The sequence below is a fragment of the Pristiophorus japonicus genome, chromosome 7 (assembly GCF_044704955.1).
Source record: "Pristiophorus japonicus isolate sPriJap1 chromosome 7, sPriJap1.hap1, whole genome shotgun sequence".
In the NCBI taxonomy this organism is placed as follows: domain Eukaryota; kingdom Metazoa; phylum Chordata; class Chondrichthyes; family Pristiophoridae; genus Pristiophorus; species Pristiophorus japonicus.
Window position 1 is genome coordinate 204,315,477 of NC_091983.1, and position 25,929 is coordinate 204,341,405.

The 25,929-nt window shown below is 44.8% G+C and overlaps 1 protein-coding gene and 1 pseudogene across 1 annotated transcript in view; both read right to left on the reverse strand.

Moving 5' to 3' along the window:
• The window catches only part of rbks (ribokinase), a 220,502-nt gene that overhangs the window by 25,350 nt on the left and 169,223 nt on the right, over positions 1-25,929 (reverse strand). The gene's annotated exons all lie outside the window — the stretch shown is intronic.
• LOC139267619 (U2 spliceosomal RNA) lies at positions 23,394-23,624 on the reverse strand (annotated as a pseudogene).

A 25,929-nucleotide genomic window follows, 5' to 3' on the forward strand; every position in this document is an offset into this window, starting at 1 on the left:
CACTTTATATGCCTCTTCCTTGGATTTAACACTATCCCTAATTTCTCTTGTTAGCCACGGCTGAGCCACCTTTCCTGTTTTATTTTTACTCCAGACAGGGATGTACAATTATTGAAGTTCATCCATGTGATCTTTAAATGTTTGCCATTGCCTATCCACCGTCAACCCTTTAAGTATCATTCGCCAGTCTATTCTAGCTAATTCATGTCTCATACCATCGAAGTTACCTTTCCTTAAGTTCAGGACCCTAGTCTCTGAATTAACTGTGTCACTCTCCATCTTAATAAAGAATTCTACCATATTATGGTCACTCTTCCCCAAGGGGCCTCGCACAACAAGATTGCTAATTAGTCCTTTCTCAGTACACATCACCCAGTCTAGGATCACCAGCCCTCTAGTCGGTTCGACATATTGGTCCAGAAAACCATCCCTAATACACTCCAGGAAATCTCCTCCACCGTATTGCTACCAGTTTGGTTAGCCCAATTTATATATAGATTAAAGTCGCCCATGATAACTGCTGTACCTTTATTGCATGCATCCTTAATTTCTTGTTAGATGCTGTCCCCAACCTTACTATTACTGTTTGGTGGTCTGTACACATCTCCCACTAGCGTTTTCTGGCCTTTGGTATTCCACAATTCCACCCATACAGATCACATCATCCAAACTAATGTCCTTCCTTACTATTGCGTTAATTTCCTCTTTAACCAGCAACGCTACCCCACCTCCTTTTCCTTTCTGTCTATCCTTCCTGAATGTTGAATACACCTGGATGTTGAGTTCCCAGCCTTGGTAACCCTGGAGCCATGTCTCCGTGATGCCAATTATATCATATTCATTAATTGCTGCCTGTGCAGTTAATTCGTCCACCTTATTACGAATACTCCTCGCATTGAGGCACAGAGTCTTCATTCATGCTTGTATTTTTAACACACTTTGCCCCTTTAGAATTTTGCTGTAATGTGGCCCTTTTTGATTTTTGCCTTGGGTTTCTCTGCCCTACACTTTTACTTTTCTCCTTTCTATCTTTTGCTTCTGCCCCATTCTACTTCCCACTGTCTCCCTGCATAGGTTCCCACCCCCCTGCCATATTAGTTTAACCCCTCCCCAACAACTAGCAAACACTCCCCCTAGGACACTGGTTCCGGTCCTGCCCAGGTGCAGACCGTCCGGTTTGTACTGGTTCCACCTCCCCCAGAATCGGTTCCAATGTCCCAGGAATTTGAATCCCTCCCTTCTGCACCGCTCCTCAAGCCACATATTCATCTGAGCTATCCTGCAATTCCTACTCTGACTAGCATGTGACACTGGTAGCAATCCTGAGATTACTACCTTTGAGGTCCTACTTTTTAATTTAATTCCTAGCTCCCTAAATTCAGCTTGTAGGACCTCATCCCATTTTTTACCTATATCGTTGGTACCTATATGCACCACGACAATTAGCTGTTCACCCTCCCCCTCCAAAATGACCTGCAGCTGCTCCGTGACATCCTTGACCATTGCACCAGGGAGGCAACATACCATCCTGAAGTCTCCATTGCGGCCGCAGAAACGTCTATCTATTCCCCTTACTATACCCCTATAGCTCTCCCACTCTTTTTCCTGCCCTCCTGTGCAGCAGAGCCACCCACGGTGCCATGAACTTGGCTGCTGCTCCCCTCCCCCGATGAGTCATCCCCCCCAACAGTACTCAAAACGGTGTATCTGTTTTAGAGGGGATGACCACATGGGACCCCTGCACTATCTTCCTTCCAGTGGTCTTCCTGTTGGTCACCCATTCCCTATTTGTCTGTGTAATCTTTACCTGCGGTATGACCAACTCACTAAACGTGCTATTCACGGCATCCTCAACATCGCAGATGCTCCAGAGTGAATCCACCTGTAGCTCCAGTGCCGCAGGATACACTTCCCGCACATGTAGTCGTCAGGGACAGGAAGGGCACTCGAAATGGGTCTGATCAGAGCTTTATACAACTGTCGCGTAACTTCCACTCCTTTGTATTCTAGCCCCCGGAACCAACTTTGCAGGGCCAGCTGCTACAATAGGAACGCTCTCTGCACACAAAGGTTCGCGAGACACACAGTCCACTGACCTGAAGTAGTCAGCGGGAGGCCCAAACTATTAGATTACACATTCAAGTTCTGTTGTGAGGCTCAAACCCACAACCTTCCGATTTAGAGGTGAGAGTGCTACCGACTGAGGCAAGATGACATCTTCAAAGATTAAATATTATGAAAACAACAAGCACTCCATGTTGGTAGACTGCTCGTCTGTTATTTGTTTTCATTAGCTTGAAGACAATTTTTAAGGCATCTTTTTCAAAAAAGTATAAACTGTATGGAATTCATTGTTTGCTGCTAAAATTACTCGTTCATGTTTAGTTAGGTTTGTACATTCCGAGCGAGGGGCTGCCTCAGAAAGGCTTGTGTAGCTCATGACTTTTTCCCTTAACCTCTCAGTTGAAGATAGATGATGTGAAAACAAGATTGGGGAGAAAAAAGAAAAAGGAAGGCTTCAAGACTAATTAAACTTAGTATACTCAACAACTCTATTATCATTGTATCATAGAATGATTACAGAACAGGAGGCCATTCGACCCATTGAGCCTATGCCGGCTCTCTGCAAGAAACATAGAAACATAGAAAATAGGTGCAGGAATAGGCCATTCGGCCGTTCGAGCCTGCATCACCATTCAATAAGATCATGGCTGATCATTCACCTCAGTACCCCTTTCCTGCTTTCTCTCCATACCCCTTGATTCCTTTAGCCGTAAGGGCCATATCTAACTCCCTCTTGAATATATCCAATGAACTGGCATCAACAACTCTCTGCGGTAGGGAATTCCACAGGTTAACAACTTTCTGAGTGAAGAAGTTTCTCCTCATCTCAGTCCGAAATGGCTTACCCCTTATCCTTAGACTGTGTCCCCTGGTTCTGGACTTCCCCAACGTCGGGAACATTCTTCCTGTATCTAACTGTCTAGTCCCGTCAGAATTTTATATATTTCTATGAGATCCCCTCTCATCCTTCCAAACTCCAGTGAATAAAGGCCCAGTCGATCCAGTCTCTCCTCATATGTCAGCCCTCCCGTCCCGGGAATCAGTCTGGTGAACGTTCGCTGCACTCCCTCAATAGTAAGAACGTCTTTCCTCAGATTAGGAGACCAAAACGGAACACAATATTCCAAGTGAGGCCTGATCAAGGCCCTGCACAACTGCAGTAAGACCTCCCTGCTGCTATACTCAAATCCCCTAGCTATGAAGGCCAACATACCATTTGCCTTCTTCACTGCCTGCTGTACCTGTATGCCAACTTTCAATGACTGATGAACCATGACACCCAGGTCTCGTTGCACCTCCCTTTTTCCTAATCTGCCTCCATTCAGATAATATTCTGCCTTCGTGTTTTTGCCCCCAAAGTGGATAACCTCACATTTATCCACATTATACTGCATCTGCCACGCGTTTGCCCACTCACCTAACCTGTCCAAGTCACCCTGCAGCCTTTTAGCGTCCTCCTCACAGCGCCACCCAGCTTAGTGTCATTTGAAAACTTGGAGATATTACACTCAATTCCTTCATCCAAATCATTGATGTATATTGTAAATAGCTGGGGTCCCAGCACTGAGCCCTGCGGCACCCCACTAGTCACTGTCTGCCATTGTGAAAAGGACCCGTTTATCCCGACTCTCTGCTTCCTGTCTGCCAACCAGTTCTCTACCCACGTAGTACGTTGCCCCCAATACCATGTGCTTTAATTTTGCACACCAATCTCTTGTGTGGGACCTTGTCAAAAGCCTTTTGAAAGTCCAAATACACCACATCCACTGGTTCTCCCTTGTCCACTCTACTAGTTACATCCTCAAAAAATTCTAGAAGATTTGTCAAGCAGGATTTCCCTTTCATAAATCCATGCTGACTTGGACCGATCCCGTCACTGCTTTCCAAATGTGCTGCTATTTCATCTTTAATAATTGATTCCAACATTTTCCCCACTACTGATGTCAGGCTAACCGGTCCATAATTACCCGCCTTCTCTCTTCTTCCCTTCTTAAAAAGTGGTGTTACATTAGCTACCCTCCAGTCCATAGAAACCGATCCAGAGTCGATAGACTGTTGGAAAATGATCGCCAATGCCTCCACTATTTCTAGGGCCACTTCATTAAGTACTCTGGGATGCAGACTATCAGGCCCCGGGGATTTATCAGCCTTCAATCCCATCAATTTCCCTAACACAATTTCCCACCTGATAAGGATTTCCTTCAGTTCCTCCTTCTCACTAGACCTTCGGTCCCTTAGTATTTCCGGAAGGTTATTTTGTCTTCCTTCGTGAAGACAGAACCAAAGTATTTGTTTAACTGGTCCATCATTTCTTTGTTCCCCATTTTAAATTCACCTGAATCTGACTGCAAGGGACCTACGTTTGTCTTCACTATTCTTTTTCTCTTCACATATCTGTCGAAGCTTTTGCAGTCAATTTTTATGTTCCCAGCAAGCTTCCTCTCATACTCTATTTTCTCCCTCCTTATTAAACCCTTTGTTCTCCTCTGCTGAATTCTAAATTTCTCCCAGTCCTCAGGTTTGCTGCTTTTTCTGGCCAATTTATATGCCTCTTCCTTGGATTTAACACTATCCTTAATTTCTCTTGTTAGCCATGGTTGAGCCACCTTCCCCGTTTTATTTTTGCTCCAGACAGGGATGTACAATTGTTGAAGTTCATCCACGTGATCTTTAAATGTTTGCCATTGTCTATCCATCGTCAACCCTTCAAGTATCACTTGCCAGTTTATTCTAGCCAATTCACGTCTCATACCATCGAAGTTACCTTTCCTTAATTTGAGGACCCTAGTCTCTGAATTAACTGCGTCACTCTCCATTTTAATAAAGAATTCTACCATATTATGGTCACTCTTCCCCAAGGGGCCTCGCACTTGCTAATTAGTCCTTTCTCATTATACAAGACCCAGTCTAGGATGGCCAGCCCTCTAGTTGGTTCCTCGACATATTGGTCCAGAAAACCATCCCTAATACACTCCAGGAAATCCTCCTCCACCGTATTGCTACCAGTTTGGTTAACCCAATCTATATGTAGATTAAAGTCGCCCATGATAACTGCTGCACCTTTATTGCACGCATCCCTAATTTCTTGTTTGAGGCTGTCCCCAACCTCACTACTACTGTTTAGTGGTCTGTACACAACTCCCACTAGCGTTTTCTGCCGTTTGGTATTCTGCAGCTCCACCCATACAGATTCCACATCATTCAAGCTAATGTCCTTCCTTACTATTGTGTTAATTTCCTCTTTAACCAGCAACACCAGCCCACCTCCTTTTCCTTTCTGTCTAACCTTCCTGAATGTTGAATACCCCTGGATGTTGAGTTCCCAGCCTTGGTTACCCTGGAGCCATGTCTCCGTGATGCCAATTATATCATATTCATTAATTGCTCCCTATGCAGTTAATTCGTCCATCTTATTGCGAATATTCCTCGCATTGAGGCACAGAGCCTTCAGGCTTGTCTTTTTAACACACTTTGCCCTTTTAGAATTTTGCTGCATTAATACCAAACCATTATGGTTGGTTAGGAATCTATAGGGTAAAATTAAATTGAAAAAGAAGGCATTCTACACACTTAAGGCACCTAACTCATAGGAGAACTGGGAAAATACAATTAACGGAGATAAAAACAGCTATAATATTAACCTAGAGATCTCTGGAAAAGGAGATGGTGCACAATTGTGGCAGTAATAGCAAAAGCTTTTTCAGCTATGTCAGAAGTCAGAAGACTATTAAAGACTGTATGGGGCCATTAAAGGATACTGAGAGGCGGGAGTCGAGAGAGGCAGCGGCCTATAAAAGGCTCAGCAGTCCGGGGAGCGTCGAGAGAGGCGGGAGTCGAGAGAGGCTGCGGCCTATAAAAGGCTCAGCAGTCCGGGGAGCGTCGAGAGACGCGGGAGTCGAGAGAGACATACCGGTGCAGCTCCAGCTGGGAGAGAAGGCAAAAAAGTAGAAAGAAATCAAAAGGTGACGCCACAGCCAACGTGGTAAGTGATTGGCTGCTGATTGGTGAGTAGTTTTTCTTTTTCTTTATTAGTCAGTAACTTTTAACATTGTTGTCGCCAATTTAAGTGTATCTAAGGGTTAAGTCATGGCAGGACAGCTCGGTCACGTGATATGCTCCTCCTGTACCATTTGGGAACACAGGGACAACACCAGTGTCCCTGACGACTACATGTGCGGGAAGTGTATCCACCTCCGGCTCCTGACGGACCGCGTTGCGGAGTTGGAGCTGAGGGTGGATTCACTCTGGAGCATCCACGATGCTGAGAATGACGTGAGTAGCACGTGGAGCGAGTTGGTCTTACCGCAGGAGAAGGGTCCACAGCCAGCGAGGGAATGGAAGACCAGCAGGAAGAGTAGTACAAGGAAGGTAGTGCAGGGGTCCCTGTGGTCATCCCACTGCAAAACAGATACACTGCTTTGAGTGCTGTTGAGGGGGATGACTCATCAGGAGAGGGCAGCAGCAGCCAAGTTCATGGCACCGTGGCTGGCTCTGTTGCGCAGGAGGACAGGAAAAAGAGTGGGGGAGCGATAGTGATAGGGGATTCAATTGTAAGGGGAATAGATAGGCGTTTCTGCGGCCGCAACCGAGACTCCAGGATGGTATATTGCCTCCCTGGTGCAAGGGTCAAGGATGTCTCGGAGCGGGTGCAGGATATTCTAAAAAGGGAGGGAGAACAGCCAGTTGTCGTGGTGCACGTTGGTACCAACGACATAGGTAAAAAAAGGGATGAGGTCCTACGAAATGAATTTAAGGAGCTAGGAGCTAAATTAAAAAGTAGGACCTCAAAAGTAGTAATCTCGGGATTGCTACCAGTGCCACATGCTAGTCAGAGTAGGAATCGCAGGATAGCTCAGATGAATACGTGGCTTGAGCAATGGTGCAGCAGGGAGGGATTCAAATTCCTGGGGCATTGGAACCGGTTCTGGGGGAGGTGGGACCAGTACAATCCGGATGGTCTGCACCTGGGCAGAATCGGAACCAATGTCCTCGGGGGAGTGTTTGCTGGTGCTGTTGGGGAGGAGTTAAACTAATGTGGCAGGGGGATGGGAACCAATGCAGGGAGATAGAGGGAAACAAAAAGGAGGCAAAAGCAAAAGACAGAAATGAGATGAGTAAAAGTGGAGGGCAGAGAAACCCAAGGCAAAGAACAAAAAGGACCATTGTACAGCAAAATTCTAAAAGGACAGAGGGTGTTAAAAAAACAAGCCTGAAGGCTTTGTGTCTTAATGCAAGGAGTATCCGCAATAAGGTGGATGAATTAACTGCAAATAGATGTTAACAGATATGATGTGATTGGGATTACGGAGACGTGGCTCCAGGATGATCAGGGCTGGGAACTCAACATCCAGGGGTATTCAACATTCAGGAAGGATAGAATAAAAGGAAAAGGAGGTGGGGTAGCATTGCTGGTTAAGGAGGAGATTAAGGCAATAGTTAGGAAGGACATTAGCTTGGATGATGTGGAATCTATATGGGTGGAGCTACAGAACACCAAAGGGCAAAAAAGTTAGTGGGAGTTGTGTACAGACCTCCAAACAGTAGTAGTGATGTTCGGGAGGGCATCAAACAGGAAATTAGGGGTGCATGCAATAAAGAAGCAGCAGTTATAATGGGTGACTTTAATATGCACATAGATTGGGCTAGCCAAACTGGAAGCAATACGGTGGAGGAGGATTTCCTGGAGTGCATAAGGGATGGTTTTTTAGACCAATATGTCGAGGAACCAACTAGGGGGGAGGCCATCTTAGACCGGGTGTTATGTAATGAGAAAGGATTAATTAGCAATCTCGTTGTGCGAGGCCCCTTGGGGAAGAGTGACCATAATATGGTGGAATTCTGCATTAGGATGGAGAATGAAACAGTTAATTCAGAGACCATGGTCCAGAACTTAAAGAAGGCTAACTTTGAAGGTATGAGGCGTGAATTGGCTGGGATGGATTGGCGAATGATACTTAAGGGGTTGACTGTGGATGGGCAATGGCAGACATTTAGAGACCGCATGGATGAACTACAACAATTGTACATTCCTGTCTGGCATAAAAATAAAAAAGGGAAGGTGGCTCAACCGTGGCTATCAAGGGAAATCAGGGATAGTATTAAAGCCAAGGAAGTGGCATACAAATTGGCCAGAAATAGCAGCGAACCTGGGGACTGGGAGAAATTTAGAACTCAGCAGAGGAGGACAAAGGGTTTGATTAGGGCAGGGAAAATGGAGTATGAGAAGAAGCTTGCAGGGAACATTAAGACGGATTGCAAAACTTTCTATAGATATGTAAAGAGAAAAAGGTTAGTAAAGACAAACGTAGGTCCCCTGCAGTCAGAATCAGGGGAAGTCATAACGGGGAACAAAGAAATGGCGGACCAATTGAACAAGTACTTTGGTTCGGTATTCACAAAGGAGGACACAAACAACCTTCCGGTTATAAAAGAGGTCGGGGGGTCTAGTAAGGAGGAACTGAGGGAAATCCTTATTAGCCGGGAAATTGTGTTGGGGAAATTGATGGGATTGAAGGCCGATAAATCCCCAGGGCCTGATGGACTGCATCCCAGAGTACTTAAGGAGGTGGCCTTGGAAATAGTGGATGCATTGACAGTCATTTTCCAACATTCCATTGACTCTGGATCAGTTCCTATAGAGTGGAGGGTAGCCAATGTAACCCCACTTTTTAAAAAAGAAGGGAGAGAGAAAACGGTAGTGGGTAAAATGATGGAATCAATTATTAAGGATGTCATAGCAGTGCATTTGGAAAGCGGTGACATGATAGGTCCAAGTCAGCATGGATTTGTGAAAGGGAAATCATGCTTGACAAATCTTCTGGAATTTTTTGAGGATGTTTCCAGTAGAGTGGACAAGGGAGAACCAGTTGATGTGGTATATTTGGACTTTCAGAAGGCGTTCGACAAGGTCCCACACAAGAGATTGATGTGCAAAGTTAGAGCACATGGGATTGGGGGTAGTGTGCTGACATGGATTGAGAACTGGTTGTCAGACAGGAAGCAAAGAGTAGGAGTAAATGGGTACTTTTCAGAATGGCAGGCAGTGACTAGTGGGGTACCGCAAGGTTCTGTGCTGGGGCCCCAGCTGTTTACACTGTACATTAATGATTTAGATGAGGGGATTAAATGTAGTATCTCCAAATTTGCGGATGACACTAAGTTGGGTGGCAGTGTGAGCTGCGAGGAGGATGCTGTGAGGCTGCAGAGCGACTTGGATAGGTTAGGTGAGTGGGCAAATGCATGGCAGATGAAGTATAATGTGGATAAATGTGAGGTTATCCACTTTGGTGGTAAAAACAGAGAGACAGACTATTATCTGAATGGTGACAGATTAGGAAAAGGGGAGGTGCAAAGAGACCTGGGTGTCGTGGTACATCAGTCATTGAAGGTTGGCATGCAGGTGCAGCAGGCGGTTAAGAAAGCAAATGGCATGTTGGCCTTCATAGCAAGGGGATTTGAGTACAGGGGCAGGAAGGTGTTGCTACAGTTGTACAGGGCATTGGTGAGGCCACACCTGGAGTATTGTGTACAGTTTTGGTCTCCTAACCTGAGGAAGGACATTCTTGCTATTGAGGGAGTGCAGCGAAGGTTCACCAGACTGATTCCCGGGATGGCGGGACTGACCTATCAAGAAAGACTGGATCAACTGGGCTTGTATTCACTGGAGTTCAGAAGAATGAGAGGGGACCTCATAGAAACATTTAAAATTCTGACGGGGTTAGACAGGTTAGATGCAGGAAGAATGTTCCCAATGTTGGGGAAGTCCAGAACCAGAGGTCACAGTCTAAGGATAAGGGGTAAGCCATTTAGGACCGAGATGCGGAGGAACTTCTTCACCCAGAGAGTGGTGAACCTGTGGAATTCTCTACCACAGAAAGTTGTTGAGGCCAATTCACTAAATATATTCAAAAAGGAGTTAGATGAGGTCCTTACTACTAGGGGGATCAAGGGGTATGGCGAGAAAGCAGGAATGGGGTACTGAAGTTGAATGTTCAGCCATGAACTCATTGAATGGCGGTGCAGGCTAGAAGGGCCGAATGGACTACTCCTGCACCTATTTTCTATGTTTCTATGTCTATGTTTCTAGGGCAGCTTCCAACTGGTTCTCGGGTTATGACAGAGCTACTAAATATATATTTTGCATCAGTGTATATTCCCCACGATGATACTTATGTTCTAGATGAAGGTTACTCAGTATTGAATAGCATTATTAATACTAAAATTGATTGTAATGCCATCTTGGATAGATTAGGAAAGCTCAAAACTGAAAGGGCTCCAGGTCCGGATAATATCCATTCAGGGTGATTAAAGAGAGCTCTGTGAGCCTCTTGCCTATATCTTCAATAGTTCAAGGAGTCAGGGTAAGTAACTTGAGACTGCATGTTAGCTCATGTCATTCCTATTTTCAAAAAAGGGACAAATCAGAGCCAGGGAACTGTAGGCTTATAAGTCTGACATCCATTATTGGGAAGATGTTAGAAGGGATTGTAAGAAATGCCCTTTATGATGACTGGGAAAGGGAAGGGGCCATTTAAAGTTCAGAACACAGCTTCAGAAAAAACAGGTCATGTCTATTAAATATGATAAGAGTTTTTTGAGGAAATCACGAGGGTAGTGGATAAGGAAAATCCAATAGACATTGTCTACCTGGACTTTCAAAAAATCTTTGATAAAGGCACCTCACACCAGGTTACTTCAAAAGATAGAATCTTGTGAAATTTGAAACGTTGGATTGGGAATTAGCTCCAATCCTGCAGCCAAACTTGTAGTTAACGGATGTAGTTCAGCTTGGAGACATGTTACTAGTGTTATCACCCAGGGATCGGTCCTAGACCCGCTACTCTTCACAGTCTTTATTAATGACCTGGACTTTGGTGTTGGGAGTATGTTAAGCAGTTTTGAAGATGGCACCAAAATCTTTGCAAGAGTTAAGATTGTAGAGGAGTGCAATCAAATCCAAAATAATTTAGCTGTGCTAGGGGCAAATGGTGTTTCATTTAGATAAATATAATGTCATGCATGTTGGTAAGGCCCACATAGGTAACATTTGCAGGGGACAATACTGAAAAAAGTTGAGAGAGAAAAAGATCTTGGTGTTGTTGTGCAGCGATCACTCAAGACTCATGACCAATGTAGAGAAACTGTAGTTAAAAGTAAGAGGCTATTGGGTTGTATTAATAGAACCACACAGTATAAATCAAAGAACACCATTTTGACATTATGCAGATCACTACTCAGGATCATCGGTTGCAAGGACAACTTACAGGATTGGCCAGTGACACAGACCCAAGAAAATATCTAGTGTACAAATCCAAAAACGTGAGCGTGCTCGATGTCTGTTGCCATTGACCTTCCCCCAATACCAGTAAGTAACTGGCAGTAAGATTGGCGTGGGGCCTGAGACAGGATTTATCATATTTTGGACTGGTAAGAGAGCTGTCCCACTCACTGAAATCAGTTTTCAGTTAACAAACAATTAATCAGAAAGAGTTTAGAACACAACTGCCTTGGGACACATATGGTTCATAATGGATCTGTTGCAGGATTGAGCCAAGGACTACCTCTGTTAGTATTCAGTGCCTCTCAGAAACTGCTGATGTGGTAAACCACCAACAGAATTCCTGTTCTATCTTGACTTTTTGAATAGCAGCTGGTGCAAAAGGAAAATTCAGTAACAGTAGGCATCAAACACGAGATGCATTCCAGTATCTGCAGTAGTCTGCTGTCCCTCAGCCTACATTAATCACTTGCATAAATTTGGTAATTTTTAGCTCCGTCAGCACTGCTCGTGCCAACGAACATTTACATTAGGAATGCTAATTAAGAAAAAACACTTAGTATTGGAGGGGAAAGAATTTTCTAGCACTTTCGAGGCAGTCTGTTTTGAGATTTTTGACCACAGGCTACAGAAATATTTTGGTGTAATTTATATTAAAATGTTACATTAATTGTCAGCCATGGCTCAATGGTAAAATGTTTCCCCTCTGAGGTTGTAGGTTCAAGCTCCATTCCAGAGACTTGAGCACATCATCCAGGCTGACACTATAACAGCAATGGAGAGGAAGTGCTGCACTGTCAGAGGTACAGGGGCCAATTTTCGGCAGCATGTTCAGGTGCTTACGATTCTCCGAGGTGGCCAAATTGAGTTAAAATGCTGGTTTAGCCCGTGTTTAACGCAAGATGCTATCTTGGTAAAGGAGTTGAAGCCTGCGCTCGGAAGGGCTGCCTGGAGGCTCGTTAAGCTGCCGATTGCTACTTCAAGTGCCTGCTAGTGCTTATTAAAGAGGCTTCCTTCATTTTGGTGGCTAGTGCTTGTCTTAACACCCTCTCCTAACAGCGAGCAGCTGTTATGAAATAATCGTGGTGTTAATGTCGATTTCAAGCACTATTTAAAGGGATACTCACCTTTTAATGTTCACTTGCTGCTGGACCTGTGAAGAGGATCTCTGAAACATACGGGAGAATTTGTGGGACACTTTGTCAAAATTTCACCAACACTCTAGCAACATTTATTCCGCAAATTCTCTGAGGACTTCACCTAAAAAGAATAAGTGCTGTGCTACTCCACCTTACTGGACCCCTTATAGGAGTCACCAGGAGAAAGGGCTTGGTCATTGGCATCTTGCTAGGGGTCCCCCTTGGTCTGCAGGAGGAATGGGATGAGGACATGAGCAGCACCTGCGGCTGCAGGAGAGAGGTGGTGTTCTTCCGCCCGCCCCACCCCCGCGGGTACAGGACATCCTTCACCTCTGGATTTCCTCCACCAGGACCTCCAGTGCTGGGTCCGAGAAGCTGTGCACCCTCTCCCTCGGTCCCTAAGCCTGCAACATGTCGCTGTGTGCCAGCCATTGCACTCCACACCTTCAGTGGAAGTAGGTGAGAGACGCGCACATAAACTGCTCCATGAAAATGTTGTCTAATCAGCATGAGTGCTAAACCTGCAGGTTTCTGGTATAACGCCTCCAGCCAAGTTCAAATTATGGTAATCAACAATTGGGTTCAAAATTGTGTGCTAAATTTGAACTTTCAAACAGGTGAGTCTTATTGGGACAGCACCCATTTAGCGCTTGTTTTCACCCTTGGGCCAAAATATCCCCCACTGTCTTTTAAATGAGACGTTAAACCTGCTCTCTCAGGTGGATGTTACAGAAGGAGGAGAGATCTACCAGTGTCTTGGGCAACAATTATCCCTCAACCTCCATCTCATCAAAAATAGATTATCTGGGAATTTAGCATTGGTATTTGTGGCATCCTGTTGTGAGCTGATTGGAGAAGCCAATTGGGGAAGAGTCAGAGGACAACCCATTGGCTTCCTGTACAACTAAGACATAAAGTATTAAAAGATGGAATTCACTGTAATTGTCAATTTTTACATTCATGTATTATATGAAAAAGAAAACAGCTTATTGATCTAATTGGCCTTGTCTCACTAAAATGCTAATCATTCAACTTCTGGAAGCTAGGAGACACACACTTCGGGGCTCATGAGCATTAACACTATGGGTGACAAATGACGCTCAATCCAAGAGCAGATCCAAAATTTGTATCAGAAACTCACAATTCTTTTATGCTTTCTCCAGAATAGACACTTCTAGTCAAATGTCAAAAATGATGAGGAATCCAGCTCCCTTCAACCTCCAAACACAGAAGCCAGTTGATTTTAGGCCTCGTTTCACTGTGCCTATGGTAGTCCACAAAGAAGATGTCCAGGTAAATCTTCTAAAGCCAAAGGCAAATGGCTTCTGAGAAATCTGCAGGAGAGGCTCAAGTACTGCAATTTAAAAGTCCAAGCCACCTTGCATCATCTCCCAAAAAGAGGGAATTAGCCAATAGAATTTATGACAAGGGAATTTTCTGCAGTGAATGCCTTGATTTATGAATTATGGTCCTTGCTTCTGTCATTGTTAAACGTCATTTGTTTTAGTCAGCTGGTTAGGTATCTGACAAGCAGAAACCCATCACCATGTTTAAGAGTCTTCAAAGCAAGTTATTGACAAATCTACACATTACGATGGAGAGTGACACAGTTAATTCAGAGACTAGGTTCCTGAACTTAAGGAAAGGTAACTTCGATGGTATGAATCGTGAATTGGCTAGAATAGACTGGCAAATGATACTTAAAGGGTTGACGGTGGATAGGCAATGGCAAACATTTAAAGGTCACATGGATGAACTTCAACATCCCTGTCTGGAGTAAAAATAAAACGGGGAAGGTGGCTCAACTGTGGCTAATAAGGGAAATTAAGGATAGTGTTAAATCCAAGGAAGAGGCATATAAATTGGCCAGAAAAAGCAGCAAACCTGAGGAGTGGAAGAAATTTAGAATTCAGCAGAGGAGGACAAAGGATTTAATTAGGAGGGGGAAAATAGAGTATGAGAGGAAGCTTGCCGGGAACATAAACACTAACTGCAAAAGCTTCTATAGATGTGTCAAGAGAAACAGATAAGTGAAGACAAATGTAGGCCCCTTGCAGTCAGATTCAGGCGAACTTATGATGGGGAACAAAGAAATGGCAGACCAGTTCAACAAATACTTTGGTTCTGTTTTCACCAAGGAAGACACAAAGAACCTTCCAGAAGTACTAGGGGACCGAGGGTCTAGTGAGAAGGAGGAACTGAAGGATATCCTTATTAGGCGGGAAATTGTGTTAGGGAAATTGATGGGATTGAAGGCCAATAAATCCCCGGGGCCTGATAATCTGCATCCCAGAGTATTTAAGGAAATGGCCCTTAAAATAGTGGATGCATTGGTGATCATTTTCCAACAGTCTATCGACTCTGGATCAGTTCCTATGGACTGGAGGGTAGCTAATGTAACACCACTGTTTAAAAAAGGAGGGAGAGAGAAAACAGGTAATTCTGGACCAGTTAGCCTGACATCAGTAGTGGGGAAAATGTTGGAATCAATTAATAAAGATGAAATAACAGCGCATTTGGAAAGCAGTGACAGGATCCAAGTCAACATGGATTTATGAAAGGGAAATCCTGCTTGACAAATCATCTGGAATTTTTTGAGGATGTAACTATCGAACTCCCTCTTGACTATATCCAATGAACTGGCATCAACAACTCTCTGCGGCAGGGAATTCCACAGGTTAACAACTCTATGAGTGAAGAAGTTTCTCCTCATCTCAGTCCTATATGGCCTACCCCTTATCCTAAGACTGTGTACCCTGGTTCTGGACTTCCCCATCATCGGGAACAATCTTCCCGCATCTAACCTGTCCAATCCCGTCAGAATCTTATATGTTTCTATGAGATCCCCTCTCATCCTTATTATCTCTAGTGTATAAAGGGCGGGTTGATCCTTTCTGTCCTCATATGTCAGTCCAGCCATCCCGGGAATCAGTCTGGTGAACCTTCGCTGCACTCCCTCAATAGCAAGAACGTCTTTCCTCAGATTAGGAGACCAAAACTGAACACAATATTCCAGGTGAGGCCTCACCAAGGCCCTGTACAACTGCAGTATGACCTCCCTGCTCCTATACTCAAATCCCCTAGCTATGAAGGCCAACATACCATTTGCCTTCATCTCCGCCTGCTGTACCTGCATGCCCACTTTCAATGACTGATGAACCATGACACCCAGGTTTCGTTGCACCTCCACTTTTCCTAGTCTGCCGCCATTCAGATAATATTCTGCCCCCGTGTTTCTGCCCCCAAAGTGGATAACCTCACATTTATCAACATTATATTGCATCTGCCATGCATTTGCCCACTCACCTAACCTGTCCAAGTCACCCTGTAGCCTCCTAGCGTCCTCCTCACAGCTCACACTGCCACCCAGCTTAGTGTCATCTGCAAACTTGGAGATACTACACTCAATTCCTTCATCTAAATCATTAATGTATATAGTAAATAGCTGGGGTCCCGGTACTGAGCCCTGCGGCACTCTACGAGTCACTGCCTGCCATTCTGAAAAGAACCCGTTTATCCCGACTCTCTGCTTCCTGTCTGCCAACCAGTTCTCTATCCACGTCAGTACAATACCCCCGATACCATGTGCTTTGATTTTGCACACCAATCTCTTGTGTGGGACGTTTCAAAAGCCTTTTGAAAGTCCAAACACACCACATCCACTGGTTCTCCCTTTTCCACTCTACTAGTTACATCCTCAAAAAATTCCAGAAGATCTGTCAAGCATGATTTCCCTTTCATAAATCCATGCTGACTTGGACCGATCCTGTCACTGCTTTCCAAATGTGCTGCTATTTTATCCTTAATAATGGATTCCAACATTTTCCCCACTACTGATGTCAGGCTAACCGGCCTATAATTAGCCGTTTTTTCTCTCCCTCCCTTTTTTAAAGTGGTGTTACATTAGCTACCCTTCAGTCCATAGGAACTGATCCAGAGTCAATAGACTGTTGGAAAATGATCACCAATGCATCCACTAGTTCTAGGGCCACTTCCTTAAGGACTCTGGGATGCAGACTATCATGCCCCGGGGATTTATCGGCCTTCAATTCCATCAATTTCTCTAACACAATTTCCCACCTAATAAGGATTTCCTTCAGTTCTTCCTTCTCACTAGACCCTCGGTCCCCTTCCGGAAGGTTATTTGTGTCTTCCTTCGTGAAGACAGAACCAAAGTATTTGTTCAACTTGGCTGCCATTTCTTTGTTCCCCATTATAAATTCACCTGACTCAGACTGCAAGGGACCTACGTTTGTCTTCACTAATCTTTTTCTCTTCATGTATCTGTAGAAGCTTTTGCAGTCAGTTTTTATGTTCCCGGCATGCTTCTACTCATACTCTATTTCCCCCCTCTTAATTAAACCCTTTGTCCTCCTTTGCTGAATTCTAAATTTCTCTCAGTCCTCAGGTTTGCTGCTTTTTCTAGCCAATTTATAGGCCGCTTCCTTGGATTTAACACTATGCTTAAGTTCCCTTGCTAGCCATGTTGAGCCACCTTCCCCGTTTTATTTTTCCTCCAGACAGGGATGTACAATTGCTGAAGTTCATCCATGTGATCTTTAAATGTTTACCATTGCCCATCCACCGTCAACCCTTTAAGTATCATTTGCCAGTCTATTCTAGCCAATTCACACCTCAATCCATCGAAGTTACCTTTCCTTAAGTTCAGGACCCTAGTTTCTGAATTAACTTCGTCACTCTCCATCTTAATGTAGAATTCTACCATATTATGGTCACTCTTCCCACAACAAGATTGCTAATTAGTCCTTTCTCATTACACATCACCCAGTCTAGAATGGTCAGCTCTCTAGTTGGTTCCTCGACATATTGGTCTGGAAAACCATCCCTAATACACTCCAGGAAATCCTCCTCCACCGCATTGCTACCAGTTTGGTTAGCCCAATCAATATGTAGATTAAAGTCACCCATGATAACTGCTGTACCTTTATTGCACGTATCCCTTATTTGTTGTTTGATGCTGTCCCCAACCTCACTACTACTGTTTGGTGGTCCGTACACAACTCCCACCAGCGTTTTCTGCTCTTTGGTATTCCACAGCTCCATCCATACCGATTCCACGTCATCCAAGCTAATGTCCCTCCTTACTATTGCATTAATTTCCTCTTTAAGCAGCAACGCCACCCCGCCTCCTTTTTCTTTCTGTCCATCCTTCCTAAATGTTGAATACCCCTGGATGTTGAGTTCCCAGCCTTGGTCACCCTGGAACCACGTCTCCGTGATGCCTATTACATCATATCCGTTAACTGCTATCTGCGCAGTTAATTCGTCCACCTTATTCCGAATACTCCTTGCATTGAGGCACAGAGCGTTTAGACTTGTCTTTTTAACACACTTTCTTCCTTTAGAATTTTTCTGTAATGTGGCCCTTTTTGTTTTTTGCCTTGGGTTTCTCTGCCCTCCACTTTTATTATTCTCCTTTCCATCTTTTGCTTCTGCCTTCATTTTATTTCCCTCTCCCTGCATAGGTTCCCATCCCCCTGCCATATTAGTTTAACTCGTCCCTAACAGCACTAGCAAAACTCCCCCTAGGGCATTGGTTCCGATCCTGCCCAGGTGCAGACCGTCCGGTTTGTACTGGTCCCACCTCCCCCAGAACCGGTTCCAATGTCCCAGGAATTTGAATCCGTCCATTTTGCACCACTCCTCAAGCCACGTATTCATCAGAGCTATCCTGCGATTCCTACTCTGACTAGCACGTGGCACTGGTAGCAATCCTGAGATTACTACTTTTGAGGTCCTAATTTTAATTTAGCTCCTAGCTCCTTAAATTTGTCTCGTAGGACCTCATCCTGTTTTTTACCTATATTGTTGGTACCTATATGTACCACGACAACTGGCTGTTCACCCTCGCTTTTCAGAATGTTCTGCACCCGCTCTGAGACATCCTTGACCCTTGCAGCAGGGAGGCAACATACCTACTGGAGTCTTGCGGCCGCAGAAAGGCCTATCTATTCCTCTTACAATCGAATCCCCTATCTATATAGCTCTCCCACTCTTTTTCCTGCCCTCCTGTGCAGCAGAGCCACCCATGGTGCCATGAACTTGGCTGCTGCTGTTCTCTCTGATGAGTCATCCCCCTCAACAGTACCCAAAGCAGTGTATCTGTTTTGCAGGGGGATGACCGCAGGGGACCCCTGCATTACCTTCGTTGCACTGCTCTTCCTGTTGGTCACCCATTTACTATTTGGCTGTGTACCCTTTACCTGCGGTAAGACCAACTCGCTAAACGTGCTATTCACGTCATCTTCAGCATCGTGGATGCTCCAGAGTAAATCCACCTGCAGCTCCAGTGCCGCAATGCGGTCTGTCAGGTACTGCAGGCGGATGCACTGGAAGCGTCCCTGACTTCTCACATATTACAGGGGGAGCATAACACGTGTCCGAGCTCTCCTGCCATGACTTAACCCCTAGATTAACTTAATTTGGCAACAACAAATCAAAAGGTTATTTACTGATAAAGGAAAAGAAAAGAAAAACTACTCTCCAATCACCAGTCAAGCACTTACCCCCTTGGCTGTGACGTCACCTTTCGACTTCTTTCTACTTCTTTTTTGCCTTCTGCCCCTGCTGCAGCTGCATCGGCTGGCCTCTCCGACTCACCACGCTGAGCCTTTTTATAGGCCTCCCCACGCTGCCTCACTGACGCTGCTCGATCTCCCACTGAAACATATATTCTGAGGGGGCTTGACAGGATAGATGCAGAGAGGATGTTTCCCCTCATTAGGGAATCTAGAACTAGGCATAGTTTCAGAATAAGGGGTCACCCATTTAAAACAGAAATGAGGAGGAATTCATTTTTCAGCGGGTAGTGAATATGGCAAAGGGATGGGAATCTATGCAGAGAGACAGATGGAAGTAAAATGGGGGCAGAAGCAAAAGGTAGAAAGGAGATAAGGAAAAATGGAGGGCAGAGAAATCAAAGGCAAAAATCAAAAAGGGCCACATTACAACATAATTCTAAAAGGGCAAAGAGTGTTAAAAAAACAAGCCTGAAGGCTCTGTGTCTCAATGCGAGGAGCATTCGTAATAAGGTGGATGAATTGATTGCGCAGATAACTGTTAACTGATATGATGTAATTGATTACGGAGACATGGCTCCAGAGTGACCAAGGCTGGGAACTCAACATCCAGAGGTATTCAATATTCAGGAAGTATAGATAGAAAGGAAAAGCAAGTGGGGTAGCATTGCTGGTAAAGAGGAGAGTAACGCAATAATAAGGAAGGGCATTAGTTTGGATGATGTAGAATCTGTATGGGTAGAGCTGCGGAACACCAAAGGGCAGGAAACGCTAGTGGGAGTTGTGTACAGAACACCAAACAGTAGTAGTGAGGTTGGGGATGGCATAAAACAGGAAATTTGGGATGCGTGCAATAAAGGTACTGCAGTTATCATGGGTGACTTTAATCTACATATTGATTGGGCTAACCAAACTGGTAGCAATACGGTGGAGGAGGATTTCCTGGAGTGTATAAGGGATGGTTTTCTAGACTAATATGTTGAGGAACCAACTAGACAGCTGGCCATCCTAGACTGGGTGTTGTGCAATGAGAGAGGATTAATAGCAATCTTGTTGTGCAAGGCCCCTTGGGGAAGAGTGACCATAATATGGTAGAATTCTACATTAAGATGGAGAGTGACACAGTTAATTCAGAGACTAGGGTCCTGAACTTAAGGAAAGGTAACTTCGATGGTATGAGACGTGCATTGGCTAGGATAGACTGGCAAATGATACTTAAAGGGTTGACGGTGGATAGGCAATGGCAGACATTTAAAGATCACATGGATGAACTTCAACAATTGTACATCCCTGTCTGGCAGAAAAATAAAACGGGGAAGGTGGCTCAGCCGTGGCTAACAAGGGAAATTAGGGATAATATTAAATACAAGGAAGAGGTATATAAATTGGCCAGAAAAAGCAGCAAACCCAAGGACTGGGAGAAATTTAGAATTCAGCAGAGGATAACAAAGCGTTTAATTAGGAGGGGGGAAATAGGAGTATGAAAGGAAGCTTGCTGGGAACATAAAAACTGACTGCAAAAGCTTCTATAGATATGTGAAGAGAAAAAGATTAGTGAAGACAAATGTAGGTCCCTTGCAGTCAGAATCAGGTGAATTTATAATGGGGAACAAAGAAATGGCAGACCAATTGAACAAATACTTTGGATCTGTCTTCACTGAGGAAGACACAAATAACCTTCTGGAAATACTAGGGGATCGAGGGTCTAGCGAGAAGGAGGAACTGAAGGAAATCCTTATTAGTCAGGAAATTGTGTTCGGGAAATTGATGGGACCAAAGGCCGATAAATCCCCAGGGCCTGATAGTCTGCATCCCAGAGTACTTAAGGAAGTGGCCCTAGAAATAGTGGATGCATTGGTGGTCATTTTCCAGCTGTCTATCGACTCTGGATCAGTTCCTATGGATTGGAGGGTAGCTAATGTAACCCCACTTATTAAAAAAGCAGGGAGAGAGAAAACAGGGAATTATAGACCGGTTAGCCTGACATCGGTAGTGGGTAAAATGTTGGAATCAATTATTAAAAATGTAATAACAGTGCATTTGGAAAGCAGTGACAGGATCGGTCCAAGTCAGCATGGATTTATGAAAGGGAAATCATGCTTGACAAATCTTCTCGAATTTTTTGAGTAGAGTGGACAAGAGAGAACCAGTGGATGTGGTGTATTTGGACTTTCAAAAGGCTTTTGACAAGGTCCCGCACAAGAGATTGGTGTGCAAAATCAAAGCACATGGTATTGGGGGTAATATACTGATGTGGATAGGGAACTGGTTGGCAGACAGGAAGCAGAGAGTCGGGATAAACGGGTCCTTTTCAGAATGGCAGGCAGTGACTAGTGGAGTGCCGCAGGGCTCAGTCCTGTACCATGTACAGTAGACACTTCAAGTCGCTGGAGAAATACCACCAATGATGCCTCCGCAAGATCCTACAAATCCTTGGGAGGACAGACATAGCAACATTAGCGTTCTCGACCAGGCCAACATCCCCAGCGTTGAAGCACTGACCACACTTGATCAGCTCCGCTGGGCAGGCCACATCGTTCGCATGCCAGTCATGAGACTCCCAAAGCAAGCGATCTACTCGGAACTCCTTTACGGCAAACGAGCCAAAGGTGGGCAGAGGAAACGTTACAGGGCCACCCTCAAAGCTTCCCTGAAAAAGTGCAAAATCCCCACTGACACCTGGGTGTCCTTGGCCAGAGACCTCCCTAAGTGGAGGAAGTGCATCTGGGAGGGCGCTGAGCACCTCGAGTCTCATCGCCGAGTGCATGGTGAAATCAAGCGCAGGCAGCGGAAAGAGCGTGTGGCAAACCTGTCCCACCCCTCCCTTACCCTCAACGACCATCTGTACCACCTGTGACAGGGTCTGAGGTTCTCGTATTGGACTGATCAGCCACCTAAGGACTCATTTTAAGAGTGGAAGCAAGTCTTCCTCGATTCCGAGGGAATGCCTATGATGATGGGGAACGTGCGGGGAAGTGGAGTTGAGGCCAGGACCAGATCAGTATGATCTTATTGAATGGCAGAGCAAGCTTGAGTGGCCAAATGGCCTACTCCTGCTCTTATTTCTTATGTTCTTACGCTATGTAAACTGTTTCATTGGTGGAAGGGTCGAGAACCAGAAGACACAGATTTAAGGTGATTGGCAGAAGAACAAAAGGTGACATGAGGAAAACTTTTTTTACTCAGCGAGTGGTTATGATCTGGAATGCACTGTCTGCAAGGGTGGTGAAAGCAGATTAAATTCTGGCTTTCAAGAAGTACCTGAAGGAAAAAAGTTTGCAGGACTATGGGGAAAGGGGACTAACTGAAGTGCTCTTGCAGAGTGCCGGCACAGGCTTGACTGGCCGAATGGCCACCTTCTGTGCTGTAATCATTCTGTGATTCTATTAGAAAAAGTTTCCTTACAGAAATACAGCTCGGGGAGAAACAGTAAATTTGTAAATCCTGAGCACACATGATGAGGAGGTGATGCAAATCATGGGGCCGCAGGCAAGTGTGTGGGAGAGGTTGCAAGAAAGGTGGCAACAGAAGGTTGGTAAAAACTGAGACATGCTCACTATAGGTAGTCTCATCCTAATTTGCTTTCTCAATGTATTACAATGTATCCAGCTATTTCTAGAAGGGGCAATGACATTGTGTGTACTGTAAAATAAGCTCTTCTGTGCCCCACCATCAAAGGAGAAAGCCAGGGTCTCGTTAGATAATCTGTTGCAAGATCCACAGTCTCAACTGCTGCTACATTTTCCTTGTGCAAGCACCAGCACAGACATGCCCACTTGGGAGAAAGTATCTAGTGAGTCCAAAGGGATTTCATTACTAGAAGCTTTGCACTAGGGAGCACGATGAACTTAGAGCGGAAGGGTTTTCGCCAGGTGAGGATCTAAGCACTCGTGAGCACAAAGAACTGGGAGTGGAAAGGGAGAGACTGCTGTTCCTCCGCAGAGATGGAGAAATGACCGCCCTCAGCTGAGGAGCCTGGGGACCCAGACCTCAGGGGCACCGCCTTCAAACAGCGATGGTTAAGAAGCATCAATCTCATGTGCAGACAGTGGAGACAGTTTCCTCACATTTGGTTGAGATAGGACCTGCAACTGCAATGCTTATTGCAGAAAATTTCCCACAACCTGCAGAATATCTTGGAGACGAGAAGAAAGAACTTGCATTTATGCAGCACCATCATGACCTCACAACATCCCACAGCACTTTACAGCCAATGAAGTATACTTTTTGAAGTATAGTTACTGTTTTTTTTTTTTTTTTTTAAATTCATGTCCAATCGTTATCCAATCGTTACAATTCTTTGTCAAACGCCAGAGGTCACCCTGCACCAGTCAAGGATCACTCTGCGCCAATGCTCTTAGCCAAAAGGCCTAGAGCCACTGCACCGTTCCTGGAAGTACTGCAATACCAGGTTCGTGCCATGGAGGTGGATGGGTCAGGTCCCCCACACACCTCCGTGGAGGTGGATGGGTCACCAATCCCACCCACCTCCTGTTTACAAAAAATGTAAGCATATACCTTCCCGACCAGGGAGAAACCACCCGGAAGTCATGGTGGCTGGTCAGGTTGGTTATGCAGATCTTAGCCAAAAGGCCGAGAAGCGATACTGTTGTACTGTAGGGAAATGCGGCAGCCAATTTTCACACAGCAAGCTCCCACAAACAGCAATTGAGATAAATGACCAGTTAACTCATTTTAGTGATGCTGACTGAGGGATAAATATTGGCCAGGACACCGTGGAACAACTCCCTGCTTTTCTTCAAAATAATGCCAAGGGATCTCTTACATCCACCAGAGAGGGCAGATGGTTTATTATATTGGCCCCGATTTTGCTGTCAGTGGCGAAGGAACAGTGCTTGCGGTTCACCTTGCTGACTACTGCCCAAACTTTCCGTGGGCTTCTCTGCGTAGATTCCTTCTGATCCAACATCTTTTCCAGCATGGTGCCCTCTATAGGGGATCTGTGGCGTCTGTGAGCAGAGCAAGCAACAGCGAGACCCTTACCAATCAGATTGAAGAATCCTCATTGAGACACGCAGAGTCCAAACAAGGAAGTTAAAAGCAGGAAGTATAAATTAGATTTAAATGATGTACAGTAAACAAAATAATGATTGTGAGATACAGATGGGATTAAGGGAGAGAGATAAAAGAGACGTAAAACTTTTTCTTTTACTTAAAAAAAAATCTCCAATACTAATTTTCTTCTGAGGGCATGAGACTACACACTTATAAATTAATTTGTCAGTGTCAGAGTTTGTTCAGCAGTAATTATCACTTAGCATGCTGTTAAAAACTTACTTAATCCTGAATGCACCAGCCCTAATGTTTTGAGCCGTTTTTATTCTGGAACAAGTTGGCAGGTACAGCAAGGTCATGCCGTTGCAGTCATTTCAGTGCTGAGTCTATCAGCAAGGACTGCAACAGCGCATCCTGTGGAGGAGCGAGGCATCTCTGACAGCAACTTTCCGTGTTTAACTGCACAATTGCGGACACCAAAAGTTGCTGTCCGATTTACCCCGTAATAACTGAACGCTGATAGCCTCACTGATAATATTACTGCAAAATCCAGACCATTATTCTGTAAGGTAAACACAGCTTGTGCATATAGAATTCTGAGTTCATTTCTGCACATGTTTTCAATTTGCACAATGCAAATTCTGTCTTACTAAGGAACTTGGCAGAAGTCTTTGACAGTGATTGACTTTATGAAGGTGTGGGGAGAGAACAAGCAGGTGCAAGTTGACTTTTTTTGAGTTCATGCTTTATTTATTGAAAGCACCAGGCTATCAGTTGCTTACTTCTTTCTCTGCCTGCTGACAGTCCTGTTCCATGTCCCCTCCTCATGTTGCGGGAAGGGTTTCATCACCATCAAGTTGAGCTTCCAGAAGAAGCCTTTCTTCATTGCAATATGATGTGGAATGCAGGAAGCTACGATGATTCTTAAGACTCCCGCTTGACTGTATTGCAGGGTCCCACCAGATTTAGCCAAGGACTTAAGACAGAATTTAAGAATTCCTACATGATGCTTCATTTAGTTGCATAGTATGTGTTACTCCCTCTGTCCATGGAAGCCATATCAAAATCATCAGCCATGACTGCAAAGGATTGCCCTAATCACCAATCAACCATCTGAATACATGGCTAAAAGCTACCAGGGCTGGCGTGGTGGATTGTCCCGTGATAAAACGGTCATGGCACCTTCCTAGTATTTGGCATTTAAGTGCAGGATTAGGCAATTGGTATTGCAATTATTAGAATGATTCATAAAATTGAAGGGGTAGTCATTTGGGGATTTAAGTGGCAAATGAATTCTGCCAATTGCTCTTTGCACTTGTCGGAACCTACCAGCACTGGACAGCTCTCCCCCTTTGTCTGTTTCCATTATGAAGGATCTGAATTGCTCAGCACTCCTGAATAGAGCATTCATGATGCTGTGGTGAGAAGTTGCCTGACTAATGTGGCAAAGGTCCCCTGATGGTGCCTGGAAGAATCCAGTCGTAAAGAAATGCAAGGCAGTAGTGACTTTGACTGGTACAGACAATGCTGTTCTCTTGGTGAAAGTGGAAGTGAGCTCCTGGTCTTTAGCCAGCGGTTGCAATATTTGCCCAACAGCCTATAGGGGAAGCCCAGCCTTCTGAGACATTAACGGTCAGAAGAGTTTATGTGTGACATTCTTCGTCTGGAGACCCTGGTGTGTGGGTTTGAATACATAGGGAAGAGACGTCTCCTGTGATACCTATTCTAAGAGCCTCCAATCTAGTTATCTCCATAATGCAACATAGAAACATAGAAAATAGGTGCAGGAGTAGGCCATTCGGCCCTTCTAGCCTGCACCGCCATTCAATGAGTTCATGGCTGAACATGCAACTTCAGTATCCCATTCCTGCTTTCTCGCCATACCCCTTGATCC